We start from the raw sequence: 7,659 nt of genomic DNA, 5'->3' as shown, positions 1-7,659 counted from the left end.
GGGGCTATTCACTCAAAATTTTCTGGTAGATAACTCAAGATGGTGCAGAGGCTGCTGTGCTGAGATGGAGACCGGGGCCAGGGGACTGTTGGGGACGCTGACTGCTAACCTCTTCAGTCAGAAGAAGCCAGCCTGCCTATGGCTTCCTCCCCGGCTCTGCACTCCCTCCCTCCTAGTCCTGGGTACCTCCCGTCTCCGGAATGTTTCCTCCTCTATGTGTTTTTTTTCTAGGAAGGCAGGTCTGTGTCCCTCCTGCTCAATTCTAGTAATAATTAATTTATCTGCTAAAGACCAGTGAGAGGAGGAGGCCTTGGGTTGGCCACCACGTCATGCCCAAATATGGTTGACTCTCCTGTCACCCTGGGTGTCTACAAGACATGTGGTGGGGCTGTGATCTGCCCAGCACATTCACTTCGGGTCTGCCTGTGGCCCCACTGGTTTTTCCCACTAGTGGTGGTGGTACCGAGGCCAACCCGTGTAAATTGGCCCCTCTCCTGATCACTTGGAGACACATCTGCACCAAGTGCATCTCCACGTCTGGGAGCTGGGGTGGAGGTGGGACGGGGGCTGGGAAGGGGGATGCCATACAGACGCCTCCCTCCTGGGCCCCATTCAAGACGGACTCGAAGTTGTCCTTCCGGTCCCCCTGTCCCGCTGGAAAGCAAGTTCCCAGGCACGGAATTCCATCAAAAATTGACTCTCTCTCCACTAAGGACCATTGAGCTGGGTTGTCTGGGCTCATTCCTTAATCTTCAGAGCTCAGAGAAACTGGGTCAGAGTGACCAGTAGTCAATTGCAGCAGAAAGGGTGTCAGGAGGTGGGTGTCCTGTCTTCCAGCCCTAGCTTTTCCCTATTTAGAGGAAACAAGGAATGGGCGTGTAGAGGGTACTGGTCCCTAGGAGGACATAGTATTACCACCAGATGTCGCCCAATCCCAAAGCCCCCAGATCGGGCAGTCCTGGGAAGCCAAAATCCAGCTCTTTCATATTTTCCCTTATTTGGAGTAGATTCTTGGATGCTAGACACACCCCGCCCACCACACTGCCCCTGGCCCTCAGACCCCAGGCCAGACCCTCCCACTGGGAGGTAGACCCCAAGCCCAGAGGCGGTTCAGCTGGATCCCTAAGGAGCCGTTTCCAAGCCTGCGTAGCCAGGGGGCGCCGGAGGGAAGGAAGCCGCAGATTGGCAAGGTGAGAAGAGACCTGTGCTGGCAAGTCCAGGATCGGCAGGTGAGGTCGCCCATTCTCAAGCTCCCACCTTGACAGTGCAGCTTGGACCACTTACAAATGGGTCTGCCAGTGGATTTTCACCTACTTTGCCTGGCCCCAGGTGGCATGGGAATCTGGGGACATTGTTGGTCTCATCCTGGCTGGCGGTGCGAATCCAGCTCAGAGCCAGCCTGTGATAGGGCCCAGGGCCCACCCAAGGAACCTGGCCTGGCCTCATCCTCACCATGGCCCCGATGGAGTACAGCAGCCCCAGAGCCAGCTCCCCTGTGCCCAAAGCAGCTGATGCCCTGTGGACTCGAACAAGGAAGGCACATGCTGTCCCCCTCCCAGTGGGCACACTGGCTGAGAAGTGTCCTTCCAGGTGACCACTCGCCCTAAGTCCACACAAGTTCCTGTTGTCAGGGCCCTTCTCTCTCAGATAGGCATGCAGCGGTCCGTTCATGGGCACCCATGCAGTCACCAGTCTCCTGCCAAGTGCCCAGACACCCTCTCTCTCGGGGACCCCCATGGCCTCAGGCTCCCACACTCGTGGGCACAGACACGGCTCGTGGGTCAACTAGGGGAGACATTCTCTGGACACCCACTCCCAGATGCCAGAGGCGCCTCCATCGGCTCACGCACCCCAGCTGAACCTGGCCAGGACCTGGGCGCGAGCTGGAGCCTGAGTTCTCCGGCCTCTCTGCCCGCCTTATCCAACCCCGCCCTCGGCCGACCAGGAGCGCGGCGACCCTACGGGCCGCGGAGACCTCACCTGCTGTCCCTGAGGGCGACCGGTGACCGGTGACCGCGGGGTGGCGCCCGGATCGCTTTCGCGCCCGCGCCAGGCGCCTCGGGGTTCCGTCGGCGTCCGCTGCGCGCCGCGCGCCTCCACGCGAATGGGCCGCCGCCGCCGCCCGCCTTCTTGTTGGCTGCACCCCCGCCCCGCGCCCGCCCCGCGCCCGCCCCGCGCCCGCCCCGGCCCGGCCCGGCCCGGCGAGAAAGCCTTAATTGGTAAAATTGCCCAGGAGCCTGGGACGGGTGCGGGAGGGAGGGTGCGGGGGCGCGCCTTGGGCTCCAGCGACCCGCCGCTGGGAGACACCGCCCCTCGAGATGAGCTCACTGCCAGCGAGGGCCGCCAGACCTTGGGGGAGGGGGGACTTAGCGGGGAGTCGCCTCCAGCGCCCGCAGGGTCTGCAGGACCCACGTCTAGGCCCAATCACAAGGATGCTGCATGTCTGAGTCTGGGGGAGCCAAGCACTCCCCAGGTGGAAAGGCCCAGGACCAAGGCCACCTTCTCCAAGGAGTCACCCACAATCACAGCCCCACCGGGATCATGTCCCCTGGGGGTGGGGGCAACAGGTTGCTACAGGTGTTTGCTGGGTACCTACCTCAGCCAGAGGCCCAGGACTGGACTGCAGGGCTCCAAGCCCTGGGATGAACCCGACTGCCACAGATCAGGCCCTGCCAGGTCTGGCCTGGGGTGGGCAGCAGAAACAGCACCGCTCAGGGGCAGTCCCAGAGCCTGGGAGTGTGCAGCAGAGTGCAGCTAAGGAGCCAGTGTCTGTGAACATGGTGGCCACAGCCACGCCCTGGCACTGCCAGGCTCTCTCTTCCTCTTCTACAGGCCCATTTCCTGGTAGCTTCAGATTCAGCTCAAATGTCACTTCCTTGGGGAAAGCGGCGTCAAGCAGTGCTGTGTAACATCTTGCCCACGACCCCCAATAAGATCTACAGTTGCCACTGTGACCTCCTGAAACAAAAGTTTTACAAAACGATACTTTCCCTTACTACCCACAAAGAGTAGGCTGGTATTTTCAATTCTATTCCAAAGAGGGAAGGCCCGAAGGGAGGGAGGGAGGGAGGAAGGGAGTCTGGTCGCACCTGCTAAGTTAGTTCTGCAAGCCCCAGTTTAGCACTGTGGCAAGGCACTGGTTGCCCTCTCTGTCTTGCTGCCTGTGCTGGCAATGACATTTCACACCTGATGCCCCGAGGAAACCTCCCAACGGTCAGGCCCAGGGTCTCGTCTCTAGCCGCTCCATCCAGTGTGTGTGCCCTGATAGGGAGGCCACTTGCTAGATGAGAAGCCTGAGCTCAGGCCCAAGAGGTAGCTGTACTGGGGTTCACAGCCAAGGCTATCCCACAGGCACTGTAACAGGTGGAGGGAGCATGAAAGAGGAGGTGGCTGCTTGGCTGCGTCTCAAGACCCCGCTACGTTTGAATCCTTCCTTTGCACTCCTGCCCCTCCACACTCTAAACAGAAGCTGTTCTTTGTGTCTTCTTTCTCCAGGTTGCAGTGGGGACAGCAGTTTCTCTTTTTTCTTTTCTTTTTTTTTGAGACAGAGTCTCGCTCTGTCACCAGGTTGGACTGCAGTGGTGCAATCTCGGCTCACTGCAACCTCCGCCTCCTGGGTTTAAGAGATTCTCCTGCCTCAGCCTCCGGAGTAGCTGGAATTACAGGCACGTGCCACCAAGCCCAGCTAATTTTTGTATTTTTAGTAGAGACAGGGTTTCACCATGTTGGCCTGGATGGTCTCAATCTCTTGACCTCGTGACCACCTGTCCTGACCTCCCAAAGTGCTGGGATTACAGGTGTGAGCCATCGTGCCTGGCCTAAGGGACAAGGGTTTCTATAGCACCAGCCTTTCCCTGGTGAAGATAAGAAAAACTAAAGACATCTCCTTACATTGACGATGTTGGAAAACTGGAATTGGCTTCATTCCTGCTGCAAAGGTAGGCTGAATCTCCAGTCAGCGACACCAACGATAACAAGACGAAGCAGACTTTTCGTTAGCTAACTATTCACTACTGAAGACTGTAACAATCTTCAAGACATTAATTTTCACAGTAATCATGACTTTTTGTGTTTGACCATCTGAGCGGATGTTTCAAAGCATTTGAGTACAAGTCAAAGCCCAAAAGATCTTTAATATCCTTGAAGCAAAAGTTAAGTATTGTTTAGTATTAAGAAGATTCTGATCTTAAAGAAAATGTTGGCCGGGCATGGTGGCTCACACGTATAATCCTAGCACTGTGGGAGGCCAAGGCAGGCAGATCAACTGAGCCCAGGAGTTTGAGACTAACCTAGGCAACATAGCAAGACACTGTCTCTACCAAAAATGTAAAAATTAGCTGGGCGTGGTGATGTACACTGGTAGTCTCAGCTGCTCAGGAGGCTGAGGTGGGAGGATTGCTTAAGCCCAGGAGTTGGAGGCTGCAGTAAACTATAATTTCACCACTGCACTCCAGCCTGGACCACACAGTAAAACCCTGTCACTAAAAAATAATAAAATAAGCCAGGCGCGGTGGCTCACACCTGTAAGTGGGCAGATCACAAGGTCAGGAGTTCAGTGACACCCCATCTGTACTAAAAATACAAAAATTAGCCGGGTACAGTGGCAGGTGCCTGTAATCCCAGCTACTCTGGAGGCTGAGGCAGGATAATCGCTTGAATTCAGGCCGCAGAGATTGCAGTGAGCCGAGATTGTGCCACTGAACTCCAGCCTGGGTGATAAGAGTGATACTCTGTATCAAATAATAATAGTAATAAATTTTAAAAAATAATTTTAACAGCTCAGTGAACGATCATTTACTTGTCCGTAGATACTGAGGAATGTTTCCATGTTGATATTTTTTCCTTGCAACTCAATCATGTTGGGATTGCAAGTTCTCCAACACATACTGCTTGCAAGCCATTCCACCTGTAAGGAGTGATTCAGTGTTCTTATTCTTGACTTAGAATTGGTTGCACTCCGATGTTTCCTTTGCCTGCACTTCCCAGGAGGAACCCCCTGGAGACCCTCAGATGTTCCTGTACACACCCTTCCCAGACCCTCTGACGACTGCAAATCCCACCCTACCCTTGGCAGGGAACTCTCTGAGGCTGGGCCACAGCCATCCAGGTGATCATGTTCCATGAATGAATTGCTGTGCTTGGGGCTCTTGGACAAGCCTCCCCTGATCGTGGGGTTCTGACTCTTCCTGTACGAGTGGTCTGGAATGGAGCTGCACTGCAGTGGGGCTGGACTGAAGCTCCAGGTACACACAGGGTGGGTGCAGGAGGACCATCACAGTTGAGCTTCCTGGTGCCATCTGTGGTGGGACCTGATCGTGTGGCAAAAGGGTGGGACATAAAAAGCAGAGTGCCAAGGCAGGTGCAGAACGGTGTGGGGGGGTGCTCCTTAGGGAGAAGGCAAATCTAGAATTCCTTGACCTCATAAGGAAACAGCTTGGATCCGCATGGGGAGGGGTGGCATGGGGGAGGATGGAGCAGCGCTTAGTACACAGAGGCCTCTGGGAGAGGGGCCAGGATTGCAGAAGTCTTGCAGAGGTGCTGGGGAATCTGATTTTGTCAAAACTAAAAAATCCATGAGGCAGCCTCTGAGTAGCCCAGAGTCCAAACTGCCATCTGTCCCCTGAGCTCTGAAAGATAAGGTGCAAGCCCCTGCCCTACCCAAGGCTCTCCTGCTGCACACTGCCAGGCACCGTCTTCATGGACACACACTTCTTCCCATATTTCTAGGGGCAGAGCAGGGCCACACCAACAGCGGTCCCTCTTTGTTAGGGTCTTTGTGTGTAGTCAAAACAGGACCCCATCTCACTGGACGACTGGTCTGTGATCCTGATCAGTTGGGTCAGCCATTCTGGACATGACCAGAGTCCTCCCCTCTTCTTACCTTGTCACCAGCCCTCATCTGTGAGACCACTGATGGCATGTCACCTCTTCATGCTCCCAGTTTGGGGCCTGCCCAGTGAGGGGCACACTAGTTGGTCCCATACACCCTCAGCTGGTTTTGTTCAGAATATGAATGTCACAGCTGTACGCAGTGTCTCATGCCTGTAATCCCGGCACTTTGAGAGGCCAAACCGGGCTGATCACTTGAGGTCAGGGTTTGACACCAGCCTGGCCAACATGGTGAAACCCCATTTCTACTAAAAGTACAAAAAGTAGCCAGGTGTGGTGGCATGCGATTGTACTCCCAGCTACTAGGGAGGCTGAGACAGGAGAATGACTTGAACCTGGGAGGTGAAGGCTACAGAGAGCCAAGATCGCACCACTGCACTCCAGCTTGGGTGACAGAGCGAGACTCTGTCTCAAAAAAAAAAAAAATGAATATCACCTCTTTTCCATTCTCCGTAGGACAGCCCTTATCTGATCAAGGCCCTGGGAATCCTAACCACAGTCCAGGCTCCTGAGCAGGCCTTGGCAGCCTTTCCATAGCTCGACACTCACGTCTGCTCCCTGCCGGGCTACGCCGGGCTCAGGGGCCATTCTGACAGGAGAGGAAGCCCCACTTCAGCTCCCGCCAGTGCCCCGGGTGAATGAACGGCATGAAGCGTTAGGCAGGCACACGTCATCTCTGCACACATCGCACAGCGCCCTCTGCCCGCGCTCACTGGCGTGCTAGTTGGCTAGCCCGGGCCCCTTCGAAGGCTGCTTGCTCCTGGAGTGCCGGTGGCCTCCTGGCCCAGTGCCCCATTTCCTCCCGGGTGGAGCGAGGGAGGAGAAAGGGAAGCAGAGAGGGAGGCGGTGGGAAGCAGCGGGCATATGTGCACGGGCGACAGCCCTGCAGACTGGGAAGGCGGGCCCGTGGCAGCGGGTCTGCGGGGACCGCGTAGGCGCGGGCCTTGCCCCGCAGCCGCTTCCCGGGTGATGCGCACATAAAGCGCGCTCAAGAGTGCCTGGCCCGGGGCCGGCGCTCCTTTAATGTTCAGACCCTTCCCGCCGCTACTGGGGCGGCGGACCCGGATGCGGTCGGGGAATCCTAGGCCCTGGGGCCCCGGGAAGGGGCACGAGGGCGGGGAGAAGGGATGTGCAGGGACGGTGGGGAGCCCAAGTGACTTAGGGACCAGAGCCAACCCTAGCGCCCACTTAGGCCGCTCTCACTTCGCGGCCGACAGACGCCGGGTCTCAGGTGCGCAGGCCCCGCCCCTCTCTCCCGACTGGCTCACGCACGCCTCAAGGTGACGTCTTGGCTCCCAGCCGCACCGCCCTGACTCCCGCGCGGGCCCCACCCGCCACAGCTCAGGGCGTTAGTGACGTACGGACTCACGGCCCCGCTCGCTCCCACCGCGAGACCTTCTGCTCCGCGCCCGCGCGGGCCCCGCCCCTTCCATCGCTAGCCAATCCGTGTGTATGTGACGTTGGGCTTGCGGCCCCGCCCACTCCCGCCGCGAGACCGATTCCCACCGCCCTGACTCCCGGCGCGGGCCCCGCCCCCTCCGCCGCTAGCCAATCCATGCGTTTACGACGTTTGGACTCACGGCTGCAGCCTCCCAGCTTTCAAGGCCTGACCGGTCTGCGCCTGCTGCTCCCGCCGTTAGGCCCCGCCCCGCACAGCGCGCGCAGCCTGCGGAGCCCGCGGCCGTGACGAGTCAGTGATTTAGCTGTGACGCGAGCGCGACCGCTCCCGAGGCGCTCGTGCCGCCCCCGCCGTGATCCTCGGCAGCCTCT

This window comes from Aotus nancymaae, unplaced genomic scaffold (assembly GCF_030222135.1).
Source record: "Aotus nancymaae isolate 86718 unplaced genomic scaffold, 86718_ANA_hifiasm-v0.15.2.pri h1tg000138l, whole genome shotgun sequence".
NCBI lineage: Eukaryota > Metazoa > Chordata > Mammalia > Primates > Aotidae > Aotus > Aotus nancymaae.
Note: the sequence above shows the minus strand (reverse complement) of the source record.